The sequence below is a fragment of the Cavia porcellus genome, unplaced genomic scaffold (assembly GCF_034190915.1).
Source record: "Cavia porcellus strain 051 isolate PalLab524CR breed Dunkin Hartley unplaced genomic scaffold, mCavPor4.1 scaffold_19, whole genome shotgun sequence".
Classification (NCBI taxonomy): Eukaryota; Metazoa; Chordata; class Mammalia; order Rodentia; family Caviidae; genus Cavia; species Cavia porcellus.
Window position 1 is genome coordinate 43,506,389 of NW_026947502.1, and position 26,998 is coordinate 43,533,386.

The following is a 26,998-nucleotide window of genomic DNA, read 5'->3' on the forward strand; positions in this document are numbered from 1 at the left end:
TTCCCTCAGAGGGCAGTAAACAGGCTGGTACAGGATATTTATCAGTCGGTGGCTATTAGGAGGCATTACAGAATCCACTGCCATTTGTGCTCCAGGGAGGGGTAGAAAAGGCCAAGGGAAGGCCATGTGTGAGGGATCTGCCTTGATGGGAAGCTTTGAGAACTTCAGCATTTTGACCTTCAGGCTCTACCATGCCTGACAAAGAAACCGTGCCCAGATAATGACCATTGACAGTTCCTATTTGCTACTCAGGCCTAATTGGCAACAGGCTACCTTAGCCAGCTTTTCCCTGCTGTAACAAAATTCTTGCAGCTGGATATTACCAAGGAAATTTATTTTGCTTACAGTTGTGGAGGCTGCAAGTCCAAGGTCATACAGTCCCACTGATTCAGCCTTGCTGTTGGTCTTTTTGGTCTCGGGGCCACCTCTGAAGCCATATCCAAACCATACCCAAACCAAATCACAGGTCACCTTTCTTGTAACACAAATGTTCCAAGATAACCCCTTTGTCTCTACTTCCTTGCCATCTCCTGGACTGCTTGTCAGTTCATGTCTTAGCATCCTCAGCAGGGCTGGCCTGGAGTTGCAGTAGTCATACTGGACTACAAAGACTCAGATTAGAGTTCAGGGCTCTTTAGGTGGCCTAGATCAGACTGGATAGACATCCTGGAGAGAGGATTATAGCATACCCTGAACTTCTTTGAGAGACCATGTCTGATGATATGCTTCCATGATGTGCCACTGCCAGAGCTGAGGCAAGAAGAGAGAAGTTTCAGCACTCAGAGTACTGAGACAAGCTATTGCCTAAGGGTCAAGGTTGGAATTCATATGAATTCCCTGGAGTCTAATTTGGGTTTCTGGAAGATCTAGGTGAGCCAGAGGTAAGACAGCCCTGTGAAATCTGCAAACTACCCTTGAATCATGTCCCTGTCTAGATCCATTGTGGAGGAAGAATCATCATCTAGATTCTTTGACTTTTTTTAATTCACAATGTCTGAAATTTAAACCAAAACTGCTAAGTGTGCTGGGTAACAGCATCAAATTCCTAAGCCAGGTAAACATAGTAAAGATTGACCTACAGGTAGTGCAGATGTTGAAATAATCTGATGTATACTTAAATTATCTGTGATTAGTATGTGAAAGAAAATGGACCAAGTTGTAGACCTTCACCAGTGGAACTCAAAACACAGTGAGTACATGTCCTTGTGTGCCAGGTACATACTCTTCAGAAGTGATTCTGCAGGTGGAATGAAAGTGTCTTCAGGGAAACAAAGACTGAGAGAGTCTATGCAACAACAGAGCCATTACAGTGGAAAAAAAGAACATGATCTCAGATGGAAGCCCTGTCACAGAGAAGGACAAGGCATAAGAGACAGTGACTTGGGATAATGTTGATGCAGATCAGCAGGGCTTAAAATGTGGGCTATTAACAGCAGTGCAAGAGACAGAGTAGAAGGCACGTGTGTTGTAATGTTCTTGCCACATCAGAGATGTGGCTGGATGGACACTAATGCAGAGCATATTGTGATATGAGAGTGGAACTCAGTGAAGTAGGAAGCAGATGCAGAAAGACAGTCCTGCAAGAAAGTTGATGAAAACAGACTCTTTCAAGATGAGCCAAGATACAAAGAGAAATTGCTGGTATCAGGAATGAAAGTGGATCTATCAGTAAAGATTTGGTATAAATTTTTTTAAAAAGCAGTATAGAGTTATTATAGACAACTTTTATGCTGATATATTTAACAAAAAAAACAACTATAAAATTCTTTAGAAAACTATAACTCACTAAGGTGTAGAAGTCTGGAAAGTTCAACTTTTTTTTTAAAGAAATCAAACCTGTTAATTAATAATTATTCCTCAAAGAAAACTCCAGACCTACTTGGTTTAACTGACATTGTCTTCCAGGTACTTACAGGGTAAATAGCAACTGCTTACACAAATGATAACAGAATATATAGCGCAAGGAAACAGCCTGCTGTTCTTTTTCTAGCCAGCACTGCTGGACTTGAAATTTCCACAAGGCTGATATAAGCAGGAAATGACACATCAGTCTCTCATACACTTGAAAGCAGAAATCCTAACACCTAAAAAATAACAGATAAAAAGGATGATATAATGATAAAGTGAGCGACTCTAGGAATGCAAGGTTGGTTTGCATTTAGAAGCAGTCAGTGTGACTCACCCATTAATAGGGTACATGTGAAAAACTTTAACATTGGCCCAGCAGATATAGAAATGCATATGATAAAATTTAGCCCCACTCAGAGAGGCCAAAAAAGTCTTGGCAAACCAGAGATCAGTAAGATTACTCATGACCTGATCAAAAGTATCTTCAGATGCCTACACACAGTACCACAACTAGGGTGGGGACATTAAGGCTTCTCCTGGTACCTCAAACAGTCACAAGGTCTAATTCTTTCATCCCTACTAGCCCTAGCTCTAGAGTTGAGCTGTTGAGCACTTACAACAGCTCCTCATGCACACAAACTTTCTTATACAGTAGCTCTGCAGTGGCTGAAAAGTGATTTGTGTTGAACGCATGTAGTAGGAAACTCCACTACTGTTAAAAGAATGAACTATGGCTGTCAGAGTCTACCAGTGTTACCTTGGACAGAAAGGCTAATGCCAAGTAAGATACACTGTGTCCTTACAGTCCTACAGGTTTTAAGATCAAGCCAGATGGATGGGGACAGGGTGGTAATGGTGGGCTGGAAGAAGGCCTTCGGAATAGCCAGACCCATCTTGACTGGAAAGCGATCCTTTTGCATGCTCACAAATCAGACATTTAGACTCTGTGTGCTGAACTGTAGATATGCTATGTCTCAGTATCACTTTAATAAGGAGGGGGCGGTGGTCAGCAGTGCTTCTGAGAAAGGTTAGATTATTTCCAGGAATTTTGCTGACTATAAATGATGAGACCATGTCTGACTGTATTTAACAGAAGGCTGTGTGCCAGTTTAATGTTGCAGACTTAAGGCTGCTGAATGCAGGCTGAGCAATCCTGGCAGGAATGAGGGGTGCCCACTGCCATTTCCTCTCACCTGAGCCAAGCACTGGTATGGGGACAAACAGGCCAGCTTGTCTGGAGTTTGCTTGCTTGGCTATGGTTGGATATAAAATCCAGCTGGGTCCAGTATCAATCTCTAGGCCAGGCTTAGCCAGTGGGCAGTGCCTGGGTGACCTAACTGCCTATCATAGTACAGCTGTGCTATGTTCAACATTGGGGACAAATCATACTTTCTATATTCAGAGTCTTCAGATAGTACCACCATAAGCCAGGTCAGTCTCAATTTCCATCAGAACTCTCATCCATTGGCTGCCAGAGGCCTTTAGCATGCTTCTGCATCTTGGGCAAAGGGCAGTGTTGCCCTTGGCACTTGGGCCCAGTTCCCTTTCATTTACTATGGGGCTGGGAGGTAGCTACATCTGCTTCTTTCACAGCCTCCAAAACTCCATCAGCTTCTAATTAGTCATGTGTCATTTGGATAAATTCATGACCAACCCCTGGCTCCTTTCCCAAGAGAGTGGCTAACACCCTACAGCAGGATCAGGATGCATTCATTTTCCAGAACCTGAGCATGCTGCCCTGTATCTGTGCTGCCTTGCTCCCCCGAGATGGAAGGTAGGCAGAATTGCCACTAGTATCATGGTATGCAAATGGATGCTTAGGCGAGCTTTGTCTCTTCTCATGGGAAATCTGTGCAACCCCTTCCTAAGTGGACACATTAGGGCCTGTGTTTCTTCCTTCTCAGCATAGGGGCCAAGCCCTGGGCTGAGAGGAAGGAGAAAGCTGCCTTTGTTGGCTTCTGGAGCTGGAAAACCATCACAGCCTTAGCTTTGTGTCCAGCATTTTGTCAGCAAATCCCTAATCCCAGCTTCAGAGTTAAAGATCCAAATTGGGCTTTTGTGGGCAGTATAAAGGAGGACTTTGTCAGCTTTTCAGGAGGAGTGCTGGGAGGGATCATAGTTAAACCCTTTGTTTCTCCTGTCTTTTGTCATGCAATTCTGGGAAGGGTAGTGCCAATGTGGAGGTGAGGATGCTACAGGGACCTTCTCTGACTGTCCTGCTCCAAGATGTCCCTCCCTGCAGGAAGATCCTCCAGACAGCATGTCTTCCCTGTGTTGTCTGTATCCTGCAGCTGTACGTTGAATGGTGGCCGACACACTCTGCTCTTAGATTCTCCCATGGCTCTAGGAAATCTTGCCTAGCCTGTCTGATGAGTCCTTGTTGACTGGTCCATAGTGTTTGGTTGTAGAAATGAACTAGCCCTTCATCTGCTAACCTGCATTAGTTGTCAGAACAGTGCTGCCATCAGGGCACAGGGGCAGAGCTGCTCCAGGTAGCATCCCATCTCTGAAGTGCCAGACAGGCATCCCAGGCAGGGACTCAGAGTTAAGTAGGCAGTTGTTAGATGGGCTGTTTTAGGCCTACTGCCCCAGAGACTGCACTGTGGTGTCCCTGGGATGCACAGCTCTTGGGGGAAGCACCATCCTTCCTAGTCTTTGAGTAGAAGATTGGAAGTGCCATCTCTTGATAACATATGTTCGCTATGTCCTGGTCCTTGGGTGTCTACTACCTACACAGTGTCTGTGCCGCAATAGTGGTATCAGCTCCATGTCATAAAAACAGGATGGAGGCTAAGATAAGTTAGGGCACCTGCTCAGGATCACACAACTGTAAGGTCTCACCTTAGTTAAAAGAACCAAAGTTGGTAGCGGGCACTCCTTCCGGTGTGCATGGTGTATATTCTTGCAGTGGCAGGGAGAAAGGAAGGGCTCAGCCAGCAATAAAGCTTGGTGAGTTCAGACCACAAGCGTTGGCGGCATCCTGTTCCCATGCAGTTGGCCCAGAGAAAGCATGAGATTGCCTGCCTCACAGCAGGTGCCATTGCTGGGCAGGACTTGTGCCCAGGTTCGGTCTGAGAGCATCCTGGGAGTAAGGGAGGCTACAATGCAGAGGGAAATGCATACTTGACCTGGCTGAGAGCCAACATCACTTTCCTGTGCCCACCCACCAGGCACAGCTCACTTCCTTCCACCCACATGGGAAGAGGAGTAGATAATTACCACCTTGGAGAATAGTGCTTGTCAACAGATCTTTTATATTCATCTAGCCACATATTTATTTATTTAAAGCCTTTGCTGTCTTTCCTGGGGTGTCGGGGAACCAGTGAGGTTGGCTTCATGACCCACTCTGTAAGTGAGAGCCAGCATGCGCACCTTGGGTTCATGAAGAAACAGCAGTACCTTACTACAAGGCTTGTCCACTGATGGGACTGGTGGCTACTGTTGTCACTGTCGTTTTGTCAACAGAGGCCTCATATAGGATCACTCTGATACCTTCCCTGGGACACAGTGACATGAACACACAGTGGCATGGCATCATGTACTCACCTGGAGTGGCTTCTGCTCTAGGAGTGCTGGGCCTAGCTGGGTTCTTACTCTGTTCATCCATTTCAGCCCTAGAACCCAGTCTGTTGTGTACCTTGGGTCCCTGGATGTGTGACAGGAATGAGCGTGAAGCTGGAAATAAGTCTTTTTTAGATTGATCTGGAATCTTCCAGCTCTAAGTCACAGTCCTGCACCTGCTGAAAGAGGGGGTTCCATCAGACCTCAGGCTACCAGGGCATCCTGCAGGTGGCTGTGGAACAACTTGACTATCTTTCTGACATGTTTCCCTGGGCCTTGGACACAAATGTGATCCAGACTTGGCTGTCCACAGGGAAGAGCATCACTAGGGAGATCAGTTGGGGGCATGGTGACTCTTTATGGGAGGATTGAATCATTGCATACTCTCAGACTCCCATAGGGGCACTTCCACTGGTGTGGGGATTGGCAAGAGCCTGTGTGGAACCACTCTGAGACAGTCACCCTATACAGGGTGGCAAGGAGGCTTTTGTTTCAGACAAATGCCATGGTCTTATAAAGAGAGCACAGCAGAATATGATCAATCGGTAGCCTCTATAGCCCTCTTTCTGGTGATCAGAGGAGCATGCTGGTGCATGTCTACATCAAGAAGAGTGGTGGAGGCAAGTTCTGGGTATGAGTTCTAATCCTGCCTTGTGGCCTTCATCCCCAGCTGCCTACCCTCACAGAAGGCCTAGCCAAAGTTCTGGCCATAGAGTGACTGGGGTGGGCAGCAGTGTACCTCTCCTGTCTCCATGTGTCCAGTGCTGATGTCAGAAGGAACTGCTGGATTATCTTTGGGTGAGGTCATGATGATGAGAAGAGGTACAGAGGCTGCTACCTGTACCCCAGACCCTTATACCTAGTGATTCCTGTACCATTGGTACCTCAGATCCTGTTCCAGGATGACACCTGGAGACAGGGACCAGCCCTCTCTCAAAGCTGGGTTCCAGAGAAGCTGACCACATTTCATCCAAACTGCTGCCCTGGGGCCTCACTATGAAGGCAAATGTACCACGCTGGCAGAAACCTCATGCTTTGAAGGGGACCTTACTCAGAACTGGGAGAAAAGACCTTTGCTTTACTGTGCACAGAGGGTTAGGGATACAGTCCAGCATTATCAGGACAGAGGTGGGGCAGGCAGAATTGAGGACTATGGCTGCTCAGACTGATGTTAGAGCTCGAGGATCCTTTCTGTTCTGAGACAGTACATAGGGCCTCAAGTAGAGACCCAACAGTGGGTTCTTTTGCCAATATTTCAAAATCTGGTGAGTTAAAAATCTCAGTGAAGAAACAAATTGAAGGAACCTTGAGGCTCCCTCCTTATGGTCTAAGCAGTGAGGGATGGTTTCCTGGGGGTGTGCCTAGCCTGCTTGTGTGACATCAGGTAACCACTTCCTCTCTGAGCTTCAGTTTCCATAGCCATTGTCCTCAGCAGCTGGGCTTGATGGGTCCACAGCCCCTTAAATGAGAAAGTAGACTTCATATTCTTGTGCACAAGGCATATTTCTAGGCCTCCCAAAGATTAGAAAAGTGGAACAATTTTATATCCTCCTTGGAGTTAGTGTTATGCACCCCAAACAGATTCTGGATCTAGGCATGGCACCTTGGTTCGGGGTATAGCTCCTCTTTTCAGACAGATGTGGGATGGGGATATATATCATAGGGTAGAGGGCCGGTGTCCATCATCCCTGATCCCTGCCCACTGTTTATAGCTGTCCCAGGATTTGGCCTTATCTTCCCCTGCATCAGGCATGTTGTAGCCCAAGAGCTCGGGGTGGCACTGAGTCCCAGGGCCTATTGCTGCCAAACCTAAGGCCCGACATCTTAAGGCTTGTCCGCCCTGGAATGGAGGCCATGGCCTGCTTAGACTTTAGGAGGAGACTGAGACCTGGGTATGCTGATGACAGGGCTTGTGTCTGTGATCAGCAGAGTCCCCATGCCCATTTGAGGAGCTGACTGATGATGGGAAGATCTTTAATGGAAGTGACATGTGGCAGGGCTAGGTGCAAGTGCTGCTTCTAGATATCACAGAAGAAGCCTGGAAGCCATCCAAGCTGCAAGGAGACTATCTTGCAGAGATGAGTGTGGGCTAACTGGTGAGTGTACATATTTACTCTTGGCTCTCCGTCTGGCAGAGGCTGTGTTAGGGATTAAAAAGTTTGGGGCCTCAGCCTTGCTGTAGTACTGTGTACCCTGTGGCCAAGACACCAGGGTTGTCTCCTGGCTTGGGTAGGGGATATGAGCTGCATGGCTTTGGCTAGGCTGATTTCCTCTCCTGGACTATCTGGTGCATGTGTTAGTGTCTGGAGCCCAAAAGTTTCTGTCCCTACTTTCTCCTTCTCAGCTTTCCTGGTTAGGCAGGGTACTGTGGCTAGGAGCCAGGAGCCATGGCTGTGTCAGGGTCATACTTTAGCCTCTGTGCCACAGGAGCTGCCCTGGACTGTCATGGCCTGGAAATGTAACACCCAGGCTCCAAGAAGCTTCCTTGTATGCTTGAAAAAGGTCTTGGCAGGCTGTGGTCATCTTGTTAGCTGTGGAGTGGAATGCCACAGTCTTGTATGAACTCTGATATTCTAGGAGCTCCTGAGGAAGGAAAACTGTAACCTATGGGAGCTAGCAGCTGGGGCTTCCTTGTGTGGAGTGCAGACTGCTTCTGAACTTGGGGAAATCAGAAGTAGCTGCGCTTCAGCCACACAGTTTGGAATATAGAGTTCAAACCTGGGGTGAGGACCCTGTGGACATCCGTGGTGGCCCAGGCATAGGTATACACTCTGGTTAGGAGCCTATAAAAAATGTGTTCTGTGCCTGGTTGGGCCAGTTTAGGCCACATGGGTGGGACCCCTGCTGAGACCAGAGCAAGGATGTGCTGTTCAATGTTGGATTCTATCTGGTGGCACCCCCATGGTGAGTAGGCTCCAGAACAACCCTCCTGGTCTGTTTCTTGCCTGATCTCCTTCCAGTCTTTAGTTGTTCCCCATGACAATCTCAAGGTCAGTTTTGCCCACACCCACTTCCTCTTCAGTCTGCCCAATGCCAGCCCAGCACCAGTTGGCTCTAAACTCCTCTGCCCCAGACACACTCTCCCACCTGCATCCTTGCTTTCTGCCTCCTGATTCTGCCCATCCGTGGGTACATGGCAGTCCTCCCTTCTTAATAGTTCCCTTTAAAGAGGAACCACTCCAATCTGCTGTAGACTTCCTTTAGGTTTTCTTACCTTTCCTGCCAAGGCTTTCTCTAGGAATCTCAGTGTCCTCCTGTCTCTTCTCAGATTGGTTCTTGTCCCTAATGTCCTATCAGCAGCCTTTAGTAGAACTGGTTGTCATTCCTCCCAAAGCATTTCTTCCAGGCTCCAGGACTCTGCACATAACTCCCCTTCTGCCTCTTCAAGGCTCTTTTCTTGGAGATAGCACCTCTCCTGTCTTTTCCTTTCCCTCTTAGGTGGTCCTTGTCTGTCTTGTGTTTCTAAGAGCCTGTAGTACCTGCTACCTTACCCCGCACCAAGGCCCTAGCAACCTACTCCAGAACTCCAGAAGCAGTGCCCAGTGCCTACAGCTTGGGCTTTATCCACTCAGGCTCAGGACTGAGACTCTTCCCACTGGAGCACTCCTGTGACTCAGGCCAAGACCGTATAGTACTTGAGTTTTCTCCTTCTCTTTCTTACACCGCATCTTCTCTGTCCACAGATCTGTTGGAATGTATCTATTCCTGCTTCTGTCCCCTCTTGTGGTAACTAACATTAGACCCCTACTGATCTGTTGCCTTCTCCCTACCCCCATCTCAGCACTGGGTCCAGAGCAAGTCTGAGAAATGGGGTCATTAATGTCATGCTCATGTGCAGAACTCTCCTGTCACATACATTAAGAGACTGTGGGGTGCTGTCATCTGCTCTGTGGTGACTCAGGCCTCCAATGGAAAGACCTAAGTGGCCGAGCTGGGGCTGGAGCCATCTGGAGATTTCCTCATTTTCTGGTTCCTGGGCTATGGTAATGCACAGACTGGCTCAGCCAGGAGTGTTCATTGAATTGTGCGCCCAGCTACTTCCTGTAGTTTTGGCTTTAGGATGGCTACCTCATATGATCATGCTTCTTATGTGGCTGCTTGCTGCTCTTGAAACAGCCTGTCAGAAACTACATGGCCATCTGTGATTCAGCCAGAGAAGGCACAAAATGTCACCTTCCTGTGTTTTATGGGCGCTCAAATCCTGCCCAGATGAAGGGAAAGGGACCTAGGTCCCACCACCAGGGCCAAGAGTATCAAGCTGTCCATGGCCACACTCACAGCCTCCCAAGGGCCTTTACCACTTTGTGCTGGTTACTACAGGCGCATAATATTTCACCTTGTCTTCAGGGTGTGAATGAATTCCTGTGCTTATGACCTGGTGGGTCAATACTGAGTTACTAACCTGCTTTGCAGAGCCTGGGGCCAAGACGGGACCTATGAAGCTGCTTCCCTCCAGTGTTCCCACAGATTACTGGTGGAGACTCAGCTTTCCAGGTGGCTGAATTTCAGAGGCTGGATCCTGGTAGGGAGCCAGCCACACTGCATGGTCTGGAGATGCAGATCATGTGCCGTCTCTGGCAGATTCTAGGAACAGGCCCTTTGCCTGCTGCTGCTTTGGGGGAAATAGGATAGGCTTTGTGTGGATAGCCTGAACTGCTGGCTGCTTGCTATCTCCCACCCAGCTGCAGGTCTTCTGGCTTTTTGAACCTGCTGTGCCCTCTTCATTTGACTCTTGTCTACAGCCTTGTTCCTCACACACTGAGCAACTTCCCTTTACCTGCAGGACTGTTGTCACAGACTGTCACTGAAGATATCTGTCCATCCTATGCTTTGGTAGACACACTGTGTAGTTACTTTGGTATTATTCATTTCTTCTCCCTCCACTAAAGTGCAAGCCCTGGAAAGGTAGCCATTTGGTCTACTATGGTTGATGCTGCATTCCCAGCACTGCAGAGGGTGACAAATCCAGGGTATGTTTTGGAGTGGATAGAGGGGGGCAAGGGCAGTGGACAGATGAGTAAGTGAGCATGTTGGGACTCCATAGAGGACAGTGTTTTAATAAATGTCTCTGCTATCATTTTGTTTACATGTGTCTTCTCATCCTGCACAGAGGCTGCACAGGATTTAGCACTCAGATATCCTGATTGTATCAAAAATGAAGCAGAATCTCAGAGAAGTCCTATCATCTGGCTCTGGTCACACAGCTTGCTGTGTCACACCAGACTCTAGCCTATTTGGCCTGATTCCAGAATGGGGCTTTCCCAGCTGAGGTGTTTTTTTGCTGCCTCTCAGCCCACCATAAAGATAATGTAATTGGGAACATTCAGAGCAGGAATACAGAATGTATGAAGTCCAGCTGCTTAGGAGCCAGTGATTTGACCCCTAAGATGTGCTACTCCTGTCTGGCAGCCTAAAGCCTTATTCTGTCTCCGTAGGTCCCCACTCTGGATTCCTGGGTTTTCATTCTGTCTCCCTATGGTCCCCACTGTCTTGCAGGGGAGTCTCTGCTGTCTCCTGGGATGAAAAGTGCCTGCTTTGTTTGCCTGAAGTCCTGCTCTGTCTCTGTGAGCCTGAGGGCAAATGAATGGGCCACTTACCCTGAGCCACTGTTGGTATATTACAGTCCTCTGAGCACTGTCCAGCTACTGAGCTGGAAGCAAGTGGTTATTTGCGTCCCTTGCTGGCTGGGGCTACTGTGTGCCTCCACTTCTACACTGGGTCTGATTCATATGCTAGAGCTCCTGAGCAGTTGTCACCTGACCAGGTGCAGCCTCTGAGTACCTCAGCTGTTTTGTTGCCATGGCTACCTGGCAGGCCTGGGAGGACAGGAGGGGATGAGGGGGCACTAGCTGGGAAGGGCTAGAGGCTCCAGACCTAACTCCAGCTGCCTTCTCTTACCCTACACATATAGCTGATGGCGTGAGTATGATGGGCCTGACTATATATAAGTGAATAAAATAAATAAATAAAATTTGACCATTCTATTAACAGAACAGATATCTTTGTAGGGAGAGGCTTTCCAAGATCCTAATTAAAAGAGATTGCTTTTGATCAAGAAAAATGCAATGGTGTTTTTTCCTTCTTGTTTTTAAAAGTGAGGGAAACATACTGCACACATGCATACTCTCACTCTAAAGTTGTTTTATGCCTTGTGCAAGGGGGGTCTGCAGTGCCAGTGGAGGAAGACAAGAAGATTCATGAGAACTGTTAATGACTTCTAGTTTTGGAAACAATCAAAAATGATTTAAACATTTACTAAGTTCAGGTGATTTCAGCCTCTGCTTTGCTCTGCTCTCCTGTTCTCTGACTGCTCTCACTAAGCCCACAGTTGCATCACCTGTGCCTATAAGCCAGGCAACTGGTGCTGCTCCAGGGCCTGAAAGACTCCAGCCCTAGCAGTTCCAGGATTCCTGTACCCGCAACACGCTATCCTGCCAGGGAAAAGGAGTGCCCAGCCCCAAGCATCTTGCTAGTCAGACATTGCTTAGCTGGTATAGTATGGTAGATGTGGTTGAGTCACCTGGAGGTACTGAGGGAACTGCCACCACTGCTGGAGAGGAATGGGCCCTGGCTTCTGGCTGTGGCCCCAGGTGGGCGAGGAGAGGTCTGCAGCACAGGCATACCACATCTTGCAGCAGTTGCAGTCCTGTCATGCTGTGGGGAGCATGCATCCTGAGGTGGGCACTGTTCTTTAATGAGCTGTGTTTTAAAGCACCAAGTCAGGGCTTTCTGAACCCCAGCAGTTTCTTTTGGATACACTTTGGTTCAGATTTGTCACAGATGGGTGATATTCATTGATCGTGAAGCCCCTCTTGGGATCATGGGCCCAAGTGAGGAATGCAGGCCACAGAGAGGCCAGAGGATATGAGACTGGGGTTGCTTTGGCACCTGCAGCTATCCCCCATGCTTCCTGGTGCTATAGGGTTGGCTGAGTGGGAGATAGGCATTATAAAGGGGAAACTCAAAAGTAGGAAGAAAAATCTTCAACAGCTAAGGAGTGAAAATCTCCTCAGTGAAGCTCTGATAGCTCGGAGGTCAGAGCCCTAGTTATGTGCAGTCCTGGTCACCTCCCAGTGAGGCACTGATTCCTTGTAGTGCTTCCTACTGCACTGGAGTCCTGGAGTCTCTGAATCCCTGCACTAGCTGTGAACTTTACATGTCTAAGCCCATCCTAGTGGCAGCTATCACTGTTCCTGTTCCCTTTTCTTCTGAGTCCAGTGAAGAGCAGACAGCCTAGCAGCAGTTCTGCCACGTTCCTCTGTCCTGGTGGAGGCATCCTACTGTGATCCTGACAGGCATAGCAGGTATGAATGGCTGGGATGCTGGAGAGCTAGGTGGAGGTACCTGAAGTTCTCAAGGGACTGTAGGGACACCTATATGTAGCAGCTGCCTGTCCCAGCTCCCCTCCTCTGCTGTCATGATGATCCTGCTCTGGGCCCACCTTCATAGTCTGCCTGTCACTGTCACTGACTGCCTGCCTCCATCCTGGTGGAAGGCCTACCATCCCTGGGTGCTGATTGATTATCCTCAATGTTGACCACCTCCTTTGAGTAGTGACCTGGGATGTGGTCTGTCTAAACTTGATTTTGGGTGCCATCACCAGTATTTTGCAGCTGTGTATCCTTGCACAAATCAGCCTCTTCGCAACCCAGTTTCTTGCAACTCAGTTTCTCTGTTTGTAAAGTGGGATAACAAGGAGTGAGTCATGTATACTACTGAGAGATGAGAGAGCTGCTGCATAATGAAGTTCTTCCAAAGGCCCCTCTGAGTCTCTGAGTCCCCATGTGACCATGGCCAGGCTGAGGTATGCTGGGCTGAGACTAGTGTGTTGTGGGCTCAGAATTTGGTCTCTGGCAGGGTTGGGTCAGGAACCTGGAGTTGTGACCAGTCTTTCCAAGCCCCAGCTGGACCACTATCTCTGGACTCATGACCTTGTCATCTCTGCCTAAAGATGGGACCCCCTCCCAGTGGATAGTGGTGTTCAGGTGCCTAGAAACCAGGCACCATCCATCTTCCCATCTGCTGTGCCGAGCTAAGGCCTCGACCCCCATGCTCCTTTCCACCTTCCCGGCTGTGGCCGAGTCCCACCAAGAAGCCAACTGTCCTGCACCATATTTAAGCCCAGTAATTGAACTGCAATTGATAGTACATGTCGGTTTAAGATCATGCTAATTGCTTCATTTCCCAGAACACTCCTAAAAGGAAAATGAATTTCCCTGTAATACTTTGCAGTGAGGTGAAATGACCCTTGCGGAAGTCAATTTCAGCTCCGGAATAAGCTTCAGAGTGGATGAGTGTGTTGGGGCAGGGGCATGACTGACCTTTCCTACCTGTTTTGGCAAACACAAGTAAGTTCCCCCAACCTGGGCTTGCACTCAGCCACGTGCTCAGTGCCATGTGAGGTTTGACATGACCAGTGCCTGTGCTAGGTGACTGGATATAGTTAGAGGGGAACTGGTTCACCAAGGTCTCACAGCAGCAGAAAGATGCCACCGTTTGTGAATGGTAGTCAGGAAAGAAGAGGGTGTCTGGGGCTTTACAGCTGGGTGGAGGAGGTACCATCCTTTCTGAGTGGCAGTCAAGAAAGCCAAGGGTGTCCAGGCAGCAAACTCTGGTATATGCCCCAGCTGTCTCCCTTTCTGAGAGGCTGAGAGCATATAAGACCTCTCAAGCCCTATTCCATACTCTGATGGATCCTAGGACCTCCTTCATGATTGCTGCTATGGATGAAGGAGGAAGTGTCCAGGACAGGGACAACTCTGCATAGCCAAGGTGTATGGTCTATAAGCAGTGTGGCCACATCCCTCAAAATCATGATGGCCACTTAACTGGGTAAAAGGAGTTAGAAGAAAGTCCCACAAGAGTGGAGGAGATGAAAATCCAGCATGATGTAGGACCTCAAAGGCCTCTGTTTTCACCCTGTTCTCTACTGTAGCTTCATGGAGCCACTCAGTGTTGGATAGTATCAGAACCAACACCTTCCTGCTCACTCTCCACCCACCCACACATCTTCCATGTATCTGCTTATCCTCTGTCCACCTGTCCACCTCCCCAGCCTCTGCCTAGCTGTTTACTTTCTATGTACTTGGTCATATGCCACTTGTCCTTGTAGCTGTCCATCCTGTTAGCCATACCACCTCCCACCATCCTCTCCATCCTAATTCTTCCTGGTTTGCTGAGCAGCACCTGTGTTGACCCTTGCTAGGGGCTGGCTTATAGAGAGGGAGAGGTAAGGCCCTCTGTCAGCGCCCCCTCAGGTTGGTGAGGGTGGGGTATCTACATGAGTGGTGGCCCTACATGTAGTATGGACAGAATGTTCAAATGTTCTTCCCTGGACACCCTCCAGTCTCTCCCTGTCAGGTCTCCATCTGTGATAGGGATGCTGTCCTAAGCTTGGCTGTGAATACCTAGGGTTATAAGGAGCCCTTGGTCCTGGGCTGCTTGGAAAACCTGGACTTTGGTCCAGGAGGGAAGAGACTGAGGGTCCAGACCCTCCCCTATCTCCTCTTTTTGGCTCCATGACTCCTCTTCTAACAGAAGTGGGTAACTGTTGGTCACTAGATGCAGTCTGGGTCTAGGCTCTCTCCACACAGGGAACCCCCATTAACTTTGTATCTGTAGCCCCCGCTCCAAAAGTGTCATATCCTATTTCTCCAGAGTGACTTGGTGAATGTGAATCAAACCATCAAGGACCTAGCCTCCATAGTGTCAGAGCACAATGTCACCAGTGAGTACCTGCTCTACCCTCAGACCATCATCTCCTAGGTGTGGGTAGAGAGGAGTGAGGCCCAAGCGGGGCTCTGGTCCTGGCCATTTTTTCCTTCCTCGCTCTTCAGTCTGAAGCCTCAGGGTACGTGCCTAGGAACTCCACGGAGAGAAGACTTACCCTGCATTGGGGCAGGTGCAGCCAGAGCATTGGAGATTTTGAGGCAGGGACTTTTGCCTCTGTTTCTACCACCCAAGGTCTCAAGCTACCCAGTTACCTTTTGGAAATAGGTGTGGAGCAAGGTGTGGGGGCCTGCAGGCCTGGCTAAGACATAGTATCCTGCAAGGTTCCCTATTCCCAGAGAAACTGGGATACCTGGGTTATCTCAATGTCCCTTGTCTCTAGGCTACTCTGTTCTTTGGGACCAAGTAGTATGAAAAGGCTGAGCTCCAAGGCAGTCAGCCCCTTAGTGTAGGGTCCCTGACAGGAAGGGCCAATGAGGACCTGGGCATGGTGGAATGGTCCCAGGTCCCAGGCAGCCCTACCTGGTCCCCCTGAGGGAATGGCTGAGCTGCATGGTGAGCAGTTGAGACAAGGCATCTGTGGAGCAGAGAGGCTGAGAGTCACAGTGCCCTCACCTACCCTCAACAGTGGGACACAAAACAGAGTGACCAGGTAAGCCCGGCTCAAATCTGCCAGTTCTGCAGCTCATTACCTGGTATGTCTTGGTCACCCCTTGCGAGGACTGGGGAGAAGTGCAGGCTCAACCCTGCCCCCACCTGTTTGTGCGTCACCTGTGAGCTCCTTAAGTTGACTTCCCCTCCTCTTCCCCTGAGGCCCAAAAGCTCTGGTCCCAGGAAATGGCCATCTGCATTTTGTCAGTGAGGGGAAAGATGTTTAAAAACCTTCCTGTTTTTGTTGGAGCCCCTGCCTAACCAGTTAGGTCCATACGATTTAAAAAGGAAGCAACCACTGAGTACCATTTTCTGTGAGGGTTGAGTCTAGCTCTGACTCCACATGCTGCAGCCTCCTCCCTGGCTCAAAGCCCAGGGAGCACCAGGAACAGTAGGCCACCTACCCAGTGTGAACCCTCAAAAACTCTGTCAGTGCTGCCCCTGGCCTTCCGTGGGGTAGAGGTGTGCAGGTAACCTTTGAAGAGCTTGCAGGCATGTGACCCATCCCTGCTGTGCCATGGAAGTCCCAAGTCTTGGCTGAGCCAGCAGAGCATGAGCTTGTGATTCTCTGCATTGGGCCCTGGGATGCACAGCAAAACGCAAGCAGGGTAGCTTTGGGTGCCTAAGCCTTGGCCAGTAAAGTCAGCACCCAGAGCCCAGAGGCCTCCACCTACCACTTGCTTCCCATCTGCCCCTGGCCACATGGGTGCTGCATTTGGGACTGTTTCTGGCAATGACAACCTATCTTTAGTTCTGAGGGCCAAGTATCATGAACCAAGCAGTTATCTGTCATTCTTAGCTGGGGTGCTGTTCCCCAAGTAGGGAAGACCTATGCCAGGAGCCTCATAGAGAGAGCTATGTCTCATCCTGCCCACCCACCCTCCAGAGGCTAGGCTCCTAACTGGCACCTCCATTTAGCCCTGAATAGTGCTTCCTGGGCTTTTTCATCCCCCATCATGAATCCCCCTCCTTAGAATTTGCTGTCTCCTCATCTTCCTGCCCCCATGCTTGCCATCTGCTTTGACAGTGGGGGTGCAGCTGGTTGTCAAGGTTGAAATGTGCAGTGTTCCCAATAACTTTTCCACCCCACATGCCTTCCAGTCCCCATGATGGACCATCCTAGGTGTTTCCTGGTGGGTGTCCTGCAGGAAAGGGAGGGACAAGTTTGGACTGACCTGCACACAGGCAGCAGTGGCACCTAGAAGACAGGCCAGCAGGAACTCTTAAGATTGGCTGTGACTCCATGACCTCCATATGGTGGATATGGACCACTTGTGATCAGAGCACTGATGTAGGAACCTTTGAGGACCAGAACCATGAGCCTATGTACTGGGCTCCTTGCTTACTTTCTGGTGCCTTTCCAGGATCCAGCATTAGGAAAGCCATGTGCCCACAGAGCTCCAGTCCTGAGCCAGTGGAGGTGGCCCTGCTATAGGGGATGGGGTCAGGCTCCACTCACTGCAGCCAGGGGTCCAATCCCCACCAAGACATAAAAGCTCAAATTCAGCCCCCAAGAGACAAAAGTGCTCTTGCAGAGGTTGGCTCACCATTACCTACTTCTGTTTGGAGCACTGCAGACTGTGTCTGTCCACAAGCACCACATGTGGAGCCTCATCCTGCAGTCTGTGAATTCACTGGGCTACTGCTATTACAACCTAAGTGACCTTAAACACAAGTGGAGGGACCTGCGGGGCACTGTGTGTAAAAAGCTGGTGGAGGAGAGCCTGGCCCCAGCCTTTGTCTTAATACTTGTGGAGTGCATGGTAGCTGAAACTTTCTCAGCCTTGCCCCTCCCAAGATGGGGAACAGGGGAATGAGTCCCTGCCAAGTAAGTGGCCCTCCTCATAGTGGCCTTCTAGGCCTTCTCTGCCCAGGAAAGATAGTGTATTGGCCACCCAGGGCCCCTGTTCTGGCTGTCTTTTGGTGTATGGCCTCCCAAGAGTGAAACTCCGAGGCAGAGATGGAGACCTACAAAGATAACTGATCATTCTTCAGAGCCTTTTCTGCCTCAGGATAAGGAAACTGAGACTAGGACCTAGGAAGAACCTGTGTTTGGAGAAGAGGAATCAAGGTTCAAAGCCAGGTTCCTCCTGGCCTTGAGCTTAGGATCCTTCTGGGGTTGCTAAACATAGCACAGAGAGGCCAGAGGACTATCAGATCCTTAAGGACCCTTGTGTTAGTCATAAGTTCTGAATCCTGAGAGCCATTGAAAATTTCATAGCAGTAGCACTGGTTTTTAGACTTGAGGAGCTCAGGGATCTCACCCAGGCAGCCACCTGAAGCATGCCCAGAGTAAAGTACTGGGATGCCCCTGTCCTGTCCAGATAGGATGCTGGGATCTCATATCCATATCACTGTGGAGGCATGAGGACCATAATGTTTAAGGTACAGCTTGTAGGACCTAGTAATTCTAATCTCACAGCTGAGCAAGGTATAGAGACAAGGCCAGAGCATGGTAGATTCAAGTTTCTGAGATGAGCAGGGTAGGGCCCCTGCCAAGCCCCATCCTGGCTTCTGTTGTCTGACTGCTCCTGTGGTGTAGGCAGGAAGCCTATTCTGTACCAGCCTTGGCCTGGCCATCTTGTCTCTGAAGCCTGCTCATGGGCATACTTATGACACAAAGCTCAGGGAATGACTGTTACAGGCCACCAGGTCTTAACAATCAGCAGGTCCCAGCAGGGTGAGGACCACTTCACTTCTCCGTGTAGGGCAACAGGCTGAATGAATATGGGTTTGGAGATGTGACTGGGAGGGAGAAGGACTTGTTTCCTTCTCTTTTCCTCTGAACTGGACCCAGCCCTGGAACAGAGGGAGCCTGGGGAGTAGCTATATGGGAAGGCAAGGTCACAGAACTTGCCCTTGCCATGAGTTAGTATAGGGTGTGACCTGCAGATTAATCACCACCACTGCGGAATTTAGGCAGAGCCAGGGAAGCATCCAGGCCCAGCAACCCCTGCCCCAGGATCCCTCTGGACTTGGTAGAAACCCTCTATAGGCCCTTTCCAGGCATGTTCTTATAGTCTGTAGCCCTCAAGGCTTGCTGTCTGTGTTCCCACTTTAGGGACACCTGTGCCCAAAGTTTCTGTTCTTGGTTGTGTGTCTGCCTTAGTCTGAAGTGCTTCTGACCTGTGTATGGTGCTAGCTCAGATGCTTGACACTGCCTCCTCCGCTTGGGCCCCTCTCCTCCTTACTCTTCCTGCCTCAAAGCTAAGCTGGACTTCTCCCCAAAAGCTACAGAAAGGACACTAGGTAAAAACCCTAGGAGTAGGACCAGTTCCCTTGTGAAGGTCCCATGTAGGTAAGTGGGTGGCTTGGTAGAACTTGGAGTCCTGGTATTATAGCTGCTCCATCTCCACCTTGGTTCCTGGGCACAAGACACACTTGGGCACTGGCCTTGGCCTATGTACTGATCTAGGGGTCAGACCAGGGCAAGAGGAAAGTTTTGTAGTCAGGCCTGAAGTTCAAGAACTTTGTTATGACCTATCATTAGAGCAGGGTCCTGTACCTGGTGTTCTCAGGTAGGGCAGCCTGGTTTAGAGGCCTCAAGTGAGGGTGGGCACATAGTATAGGACTGATAGGATGGTGTGGCAGTGGTGTGGCTTGCGTTTCTGAGTCCTTCATGACTCCCATAGCCACACAAGGGAGAAGCTCAGGTGGCTCCTAGACTGCATCTATGTGCCCTCTGGTACTCTAGAAACTGGGCCTCCCTCAAAACTCATATGGGAGTGATCTCAGAAATCCTGTGGGAATAGAAACAAGTAGATTGGCTGCTTCCTCAGCTACCTGCCCTGGGGTTACCCTAGGGCTGGTTTCAGGAGCAGACAGTAAGTCTCTGTACAAATTGTCTGCTGCTGTCTTGATTGCAGATGCAGAGACAGCCAAAGAGCTCCTGGTGGACACCAAGTCATGTGAGGGTAAGAAGAACCAACCAGCTATCCTTTGTCTTTCACCCTTCTGGGAGGCCAGGCAGAAAGCCATGCTCAAGGGCTCTTCTTTGAGCCTGGCCACTGCCCCAAGCCCAGGTTGGGGAGGCGAAGAAAGGAGCCTACACTGAGGTCCACGTGGTACCTGTGTGTGGTGTTTGGCACCTTGTCCTTTCTTCTTAGTGCTGCCTTCTTCTTTGGTTCCTCACCCACTGAACCTATGAGACAGCCAATGAGGTCTCTCCAGCTGGCTGGCAGGGAACATGGCAGAGAGCAGGTCTGCCCACAGAGGAGTGATTTGGCTATGTGTCTGAGGAGACAAACGCACTGTGCCTCATGCTGCTTATGCTGCCCCAGTGATGCCCTGGGGGCCATTTGTCTTGGAGGGCCAGCCAGTTCTTCCAGGCTCTGCCCTTCTCTCAGGACTCAGTGGGCCTTCTCTTGCCTCCCATGCCACCATACAGATCAGTCTCTGCTTCTAGTCTGGGGGCAGGGAGTGCTCAGAGAAGTGCAGCTTTTAGGGAGGGAGAGCAGACCTGTGTGAAAGTGACTCAGAGGAGACTTGAGAACCCCTTTTGAGACTTTGCTGACCTGCAGCCACTATGAGTATCCTGACTGGGATAGACTGGAAGACTTGACTGGGAAGATGGATGAGTGGATGGATGGATGAAAGAAAAGGAAAGGTGGGAGGGAGGACAAAAGCACAGATAGGTAGTAAATAGGTGTGTATGGAAGGACAGACAGGCTTGGGTAAGTATAAGGATAGTTGGATGGTGGGTGGGTGGATAATGAAGAAGATAGAAGAAAAAGGATGGATGGATGGATGGATGGATGGATGGATGGATGGAAACTTCCTGAAAGATTGATAAACTAGTGGATGGATAGATGGATGAGTGGAATTGGAGACTCAAGGAAAGGCATATATAGTCATGTAGACAGACAGAATGGTGGGTAGATAAATAGACCACTGGGTAGTCTGAAGAGGGACAAGTGACTAGATAGCAGGTGGGAGGTACTGTGATGGTGATACTTGAGTTGGCCTGCAGTTCAGTATTGGTAGTGCTACAGCAGAGTTCTTCACCTGGTAGAATCCTAAATCCCTGTTTTCCCAAGTGGGGACCATGCCCAGCACAGCTGTAATGCAAGGGCCTCCTGTATCCACTGACCCCACCCCACTCATCTGTGCCATATTGTCTGGTTGTGGCAGCCTAGACTGATGTTTTCCTGTCTTCCTCCTAGCTGAAGAGGAGAATGAGGCCCTTAAATGTTTATAGCTGCTCCTATGGACAATGGATGGGCCAAACCTTCCTGAACCTGACCCCCAAGACTTACAAAGAGTCTTCTCTATGCCCACTTTCTCACTTTCCCTACCTTCCTCCCCTGAGTTGGTGGCTCCTGCAGCTGCATTTACCTTCAGGCCCTCCCTCCCCTCAGTACTGGGACCCACACTGCTTTCATCCTTCAAGAGAACCCCCCCACTGGCAACATTAGAGGCATCTGCATTTGAGCAGCAGCTGTTAGAATCCACCAGAGGCAAGATGCTCTGGTGACCTCGTGGTCACAGCAGCAGAATGCACAGATGGGCCAGTAGAACCTGCTCTTACAGCAACTGGCAGAGCAGAGCCAGGAGCTGGCTGATGATGTCAAGGCCCTCACCTGGACCCTGGAGCAACTGATGGCTGCACACCCAGCACAGAAAGCCTTGTCCTCTATTCCAGATAGTGCCTCTTCTGGTAGTGTAGCCCACAGACCTGGCCAAAGGCCCTCAGGACAGCCCCCAAGGTACCTAACCAAGTCTGAAGACCTTCTGAAAGCAGACAAGATATAGGACTGGCCTCCAGCTCCTGCTATGTGCTAGGCAGGAAAAATTAGCAGAATACTGGACCTCCAAGGGAGCCAGGAATACTCAGATTCCAAAGGATGGAAGGTGCACGTAGGACATCTTCCTGAGGTGCTCTACTGCCTTCCTGTGAGTATGGTGACCTGGAGGGCTAAAGCCAAGGTCAACTCAAGAGTGATACCATTGAAGGAGGTAGAGGGATGTTTGAGCCACGCTTCCCACTGGCATCCCCCACTTTTGTCATCTGGAGCTAGTGGTGTGGAGTCTATGCAGGACACCTTCCAGCCAGGTAAGCAGGCACGGGACAGGGAAAACAGGCTCTTGCAGCTCCAGAAATAGTAGCTCAGGTGGCTCCCTAGAAGGCCCAAGTGTGAGACAGTGTGGCTCTTGTCCTGCTTTCTAGCTGTCTACACACAGAAAACCTAGAGCCCTGTGTCGTCTTTGATTCTGGCCCAAGAGAGCTGTGTCTATGACTCTGGAGTTATTTCCCTCCAATTTTATATCTATTTTATAAGTACACAAATATATATGGATATATATTACTTGGTATGGGAAAAGGTGCTACCTATTAATTTTTCTTGCAAGTTTTTTTTAACATAAATGCAAAATAACAGCATAAAAAGTGGTCCTACTGGCAATGGTAGCGCTGACTGGTGAATGCACTGGACTTCATTTGCTCTGGTGGCCATGCCTCTGCCTTTAGCCTCCTGTAGGACATCCTGAACACCTCCTTGGCTTCAGATCCTTCCTACCCACCATCTCCTTTGACTGAGCACTCCCTCTGTGGGCAGCATGATTTCCTGTTCCTACCTGGAAGGCACAATCTGTTGTCACATAGTTTGGATGACTTTTAGGAACCAGCAGGGCAGGGCAGGTAGGAGCCAGATGTGGGAACTGGGGCCTCAGTGCCCTGGGTATCCAGCTGACCTTGTGGAAGAAGCAGCAGGTGAGAAGCTGGTCTGAACAGGCAGTGCCTAGTCTCAGCATTCTTGAGATGCTGACCCAGCCAGTCGGGGCCAAAGCCAGTGTTCTTGAGATGAATGGAGGGATGTTCTTGTTTTGTGATTCATGGGGCAGGTAGTGTATCAGTAATTGTGTCTGTGAAGAAACCCAGCCTTGTGGCCCCACATTCAGCTTCTTCCATACCATGGCCTGGCCACCTCCAGTGCATACCCCACAGGACACAAGTGACACTGTGTGTTCTGTACTGTGTCTCCTTAGACGGCCTTCCTCAAGAAGATCAGTCTTTCATCCTGCTATGGATCAATCTCCATGCCAACACCTCTGCAAAGCCTTTGTGAATCTTCATTCTGGATCCTATTTACTGAACATATCCAGAATAGTGGTATTTACCTCTCCTGTAGCAGTGAACACTTACTTGTATTACAGTCTTATGCTGGACACAGCCCTACACTAATTCCAGGGTAAACCTTGATCCTGATCTTACACAAGTGTCTTAATCACAGTTACACACTGAGCCTTCACCCTAGTTACATACTGAAACCCAGTCATGGTCACACAATGAACCCTGTGTTTGAACCCTGACCTTGTCATGTCATATCTTGAGAAACATCCTCTGGGTTGGGCCCTGTGCTAGGTACTGAGGACACAGAAGTGAACAGGGCAGATGAAAGGCTTCCAAGAGCTCACAGTGTGCTGCAGAAAACGCATACTAAGCAAGTCAGTACATATTTAGCAAACGTTAAAACTCAGTTTAACTGCATTCGACAGAAAACCCAGAGAAATTTGTCTCATAGAAAATAGGCATGACAGCTTTTATATAAAGGAATCCTGGAGATTGACAGTCACGGTTGGCAGGATGGCTTTATGGCCCCTAGAGTCTCAGATGAATTCATCTCCCTTCTCCACTGTGTCTTTCATGGTCCCAGATGGCATCAGGGCTCTTACCATCACACTCATGTTCCAGGTCGCAGGAGGCAGGGAAGGAATGAACAATAGCATGCCCACTTGCCTGTAGGGTGTCTCTGCCTGATTCTCATCTCAACTGGCTGGAAGTTAGCTGCCCATAAGTAAGTTACAATAGAAACTAGGAAATATCCTACATTTTAAGCCCCCCATGGAAATTTTGTAACTAAAAGAAAGGAGCCTAGTGGTGGGGCTAGGTACCCAACTCTCTGCCGAATTTGAGAAGTCAGCAGAGCTGGAACTCTTGAGCCTAGAGCAGCTGTCTAATCTGTGACCCACCTTTCCCCATTTTTAAAGTGTTATAATAAAAGTATTAAAGTTCCATTACTTATGTACATAAACTATACTGTGGTATACATTTTATATGCAGTCACACATAATTCCTCTTCACTCAAAGTAAAAAGGGGACAAAAAGAAAAAAAAGGTGGCCATGGTTGGACACAGTTGGACACTCATGGGTTGAGGATGCTTCTCTGAAGAAAGGATATTCCAGTAGAGTCCTCAAAAGCAGGTCAGGTAAAATAGCTTATGCCTGTAATTTTAGCACTATGGGAGACTGAAACATAAAGATGAGGAGTTTGAGCCCAGCCTGGGCAACTCTACTGAGCAAGCCTCAAAATTAAACAAACAAACAAACAAACAAAAGCTCCAGGGGTGTAAGTCAATGTGAAGGTCCTGAGTTCAATTCCTAGTGCTATGACGGAGGCAGGGTCCTTAAAAGCAAGGAAAATCTGGGGAATATGGTTGCACCATGTCTGCTTTGTGGCTGAGAAGTAGAACTTTGAGTTCAGGGCAGAGCAGGTGGCACTGGTGTGTCTCCCTGATGCCCTTGCAAGCTCTTTGCCCTCTTTCCAGGCTTATCCAGCTGTGAGAGCAGAGAAGGATGTGAGGGCAGGTAGGTACAGAGAAGCAGGCAATACTGGGAAAAGCAAATGCCTGGTCTCTGTGCTCAGTGCTGGTGGCAGGAGCAGAGCCAAGGGTGCAGGTATGCTGCCCCCAGGCCTGGAGCTGTGGGCACTCTGAGAAGAACAGTGGATATTGGCTGAGTTAGAGTCATCAGATTTATGTTTTTGAGGGAAGAGTGTACTGGGAAAGCTGCTGGAGTGGAGCAGCACATCTCACAGTCTGCACTTTCTACATTCTGTCTCCAAGGAGGGTAAAGAAACTAGAGTACAGGGCAAGTTGCTAAGAGGCTGGTAGGCTCAATGTGATTGTCCTAGAGCAAGGATCTGTGGGGATGCATTGGGATGCCAGGTGAGTGTCTGCCCCAACTTAGATTTGCCCAATATGGAGCTGCCTGAAGGTCTTCAGGGTGAGGCCCCCTTAGGACTGACCTGGAAGGGTGGAAGCTATGACAGTTCCCAAAGGAGTGGAGCTACTATGTAGAAGCTAGAGAGGTTTCAGGAGGAAGGAGTGGCAGGCCAGCAGCATCCTGTGCTGCAAGAGGACCCAACGGGCGAAAAGAGAGACAGAATCCTGAGCTGGGGCACCAGAGGCCTCAGTGACCCAGAGGTGATGTCCCTGTGCTCCTATAAAGGCCTCTGGATGTAGGGCCTTTACAGTGTGTTTCAGATGACAGGCCAGGGTGGCCTGGATAATTTCCCTCAGAGTTAGAAACACCTTTCCAGGTGCCCCATTTGGCCAGCAGTAATACCTAGGGTGGTGGTGTGCTAGCAGAGTGATATTCAGGTTGGGAGATTTCTGCAGTGGGCTGCAACCAGGTTTCTGGGGGCTAATTCTCTGCAATTTCCTCACATTGTGCTGCCCTCCCAATGAGGACATTCCCAATGTACCTCTTCTGTCTGACTCCAAGTGAGCAAGATCAGGGCCCCCACCTTTGCGGGTCCTTAGAAAAGTAGAAAATTAGACATATCTGAAGAAAACTCCACTACAGAACGGTTTGACATGGAAAGAACTTGTTTTTGAGTGTTTGTAGGCTTACAAGGTGTAAGCAAGGTAGTGACGCTCTTACCTGTCACTCTTCTCTCCTCCCCGAACCAGAGTGCTGGAGTAGGAAGAAAGAGGAGGCAGATGCCATGAGATTGAAGGCAGGCATGTTTGTGAGGCCCAGTATTCCAGCAGAAGTATACCTTCAGGATGAGAATCTAGTGAAACCAATCAGAAATCACTGATGGATTAACCATTGAAAAAAAAAATTGGGAGAAAGAACCATCGATAGCCAAAATCACGAAACTACAGTGTTAGTCACAAAACACTCCAGTCATTGAAAATGATCAGACACATAATATATTTCAATGAAATATTTTAAAAAATAAAAGCAAGAATCACAAAAATGGGCACTAAGAGATGATCAGTGATCAGGCACATCTGGAAAGATGCAATATGGCCTTTTCAAATAAGGAACTTGATGAATGGGTACATCAGTCAGATTTCTGTCACTATAACAAAATTCCTGAAGCAGTTAACTTACAAAGAGAAAAAAGTTGTTTTGGTATTAGAGTTTCCAATTTATGATTAAGGGGCCCCATGACTTTGGGCTTCTCGTAAGGCAGAATATCATAAGGAGTATATACCAGAGCAAACCTCTCACTTTAGGCAAGAAGCAAGAAGATACTGGGGCCCTGGAGTCCCTTTTGAGGACACACTCCCAGTGACCCAAGGCAATAATTTATTTCCATTAGTCTTCATCTCCTTTGCCTTCTACCAGCTCACCTGCACCACCCTCATGGCCTTGCAAGCTTTTTATACAAGCTTCTAACACATGGGCCTTGGGAGGGCACTATCCATAGTCAATGTATAGCATATGGATTAAGCAGCATATTAGACCTAGCATATTAAGTAAGAAGGACCTAATGGGAATATGTCTAAGGAAACTGCAATCTTGCAGAGATAGAATATATACAAACTATGGCAGAAATTAAAAGATGTAGAGTAGTCAGAAATTCAGCACATTCCTAATGTGACTCCATGACTACACACATGAAGCATGAGGGTGGCCAGAATCACAGGAAAGATATGCATCTGTACATATCCTGAGGAAACGGGAACTCCACAGGGAGAGGGAGGGAAGGCAAGTGGGTGGCATTTTTCTGACAGATCACTTTACATCATCAGTAATACAAGCCAGAAAAGAGTGGTTCCTATGAAAACATGAGCAAAAATCACTGATTATTTGTAATTCTGAAACCAATGAAACTTTCTTCAAGAACAAAGATGAATTGTAGACATCTCATAAAGAGAACTGCAAGAATTTATTGCTAAGAGACTTTCACAAAGAATTGACTTTTGGATGGAGGAACTAATCCAAGAAGGAGGATCTGTGATACAAGAAGAGTATCCTGCAAATAGGTGGGTAAATGCAGTACCCATTAAGAAAAAAAATGTTCATAATGACTAGAATGGCCAATTTGTGGGGTTATATTTTAAGAATGGATGGAACATTGACAATGGTAGATTTATAAGTAAGACCAGGAAGTGGGGATGGGTGGACTGTTTAAGGGTGCATGCAGATGTTCTTGTGGTAGTGAGACAGTTCTGTGTCTTAATTGTGGTGATGGCT

The 26,998-nt window shown here is 48.8% G+C and overlaps 2 long non-coding RNA genes across 7 annotated transcripts in view; both read left to right on the forward strand.

Moving 5' to 3' along the window:
• The window catches only part of LOC106028418 (uncharacterized), a 208,971-nt gene that overhangs the window by 104,663 nt on the left and 77,310 nt on the right, over positions 1-26,998 (forward strand). The gene's annotated exons all lie outside the window — the stretch shown is intronic.
• LOC134471649 (uncharacterized) overlaps positions 19,713-26,998 on the forward strand; it is a 71,288-nt gene continuing 64,002 nt past the window's right edge. Inside the window, exon 1 of the long non-coding RNA XR_010041179.1 lies at positions 19,713-26,787. This is a non-coding gene — a long non-coding RNA (uncharacterized LOC134471649). The remainder of the gene's footprint in view (positions 26,788-26,998) is intronic.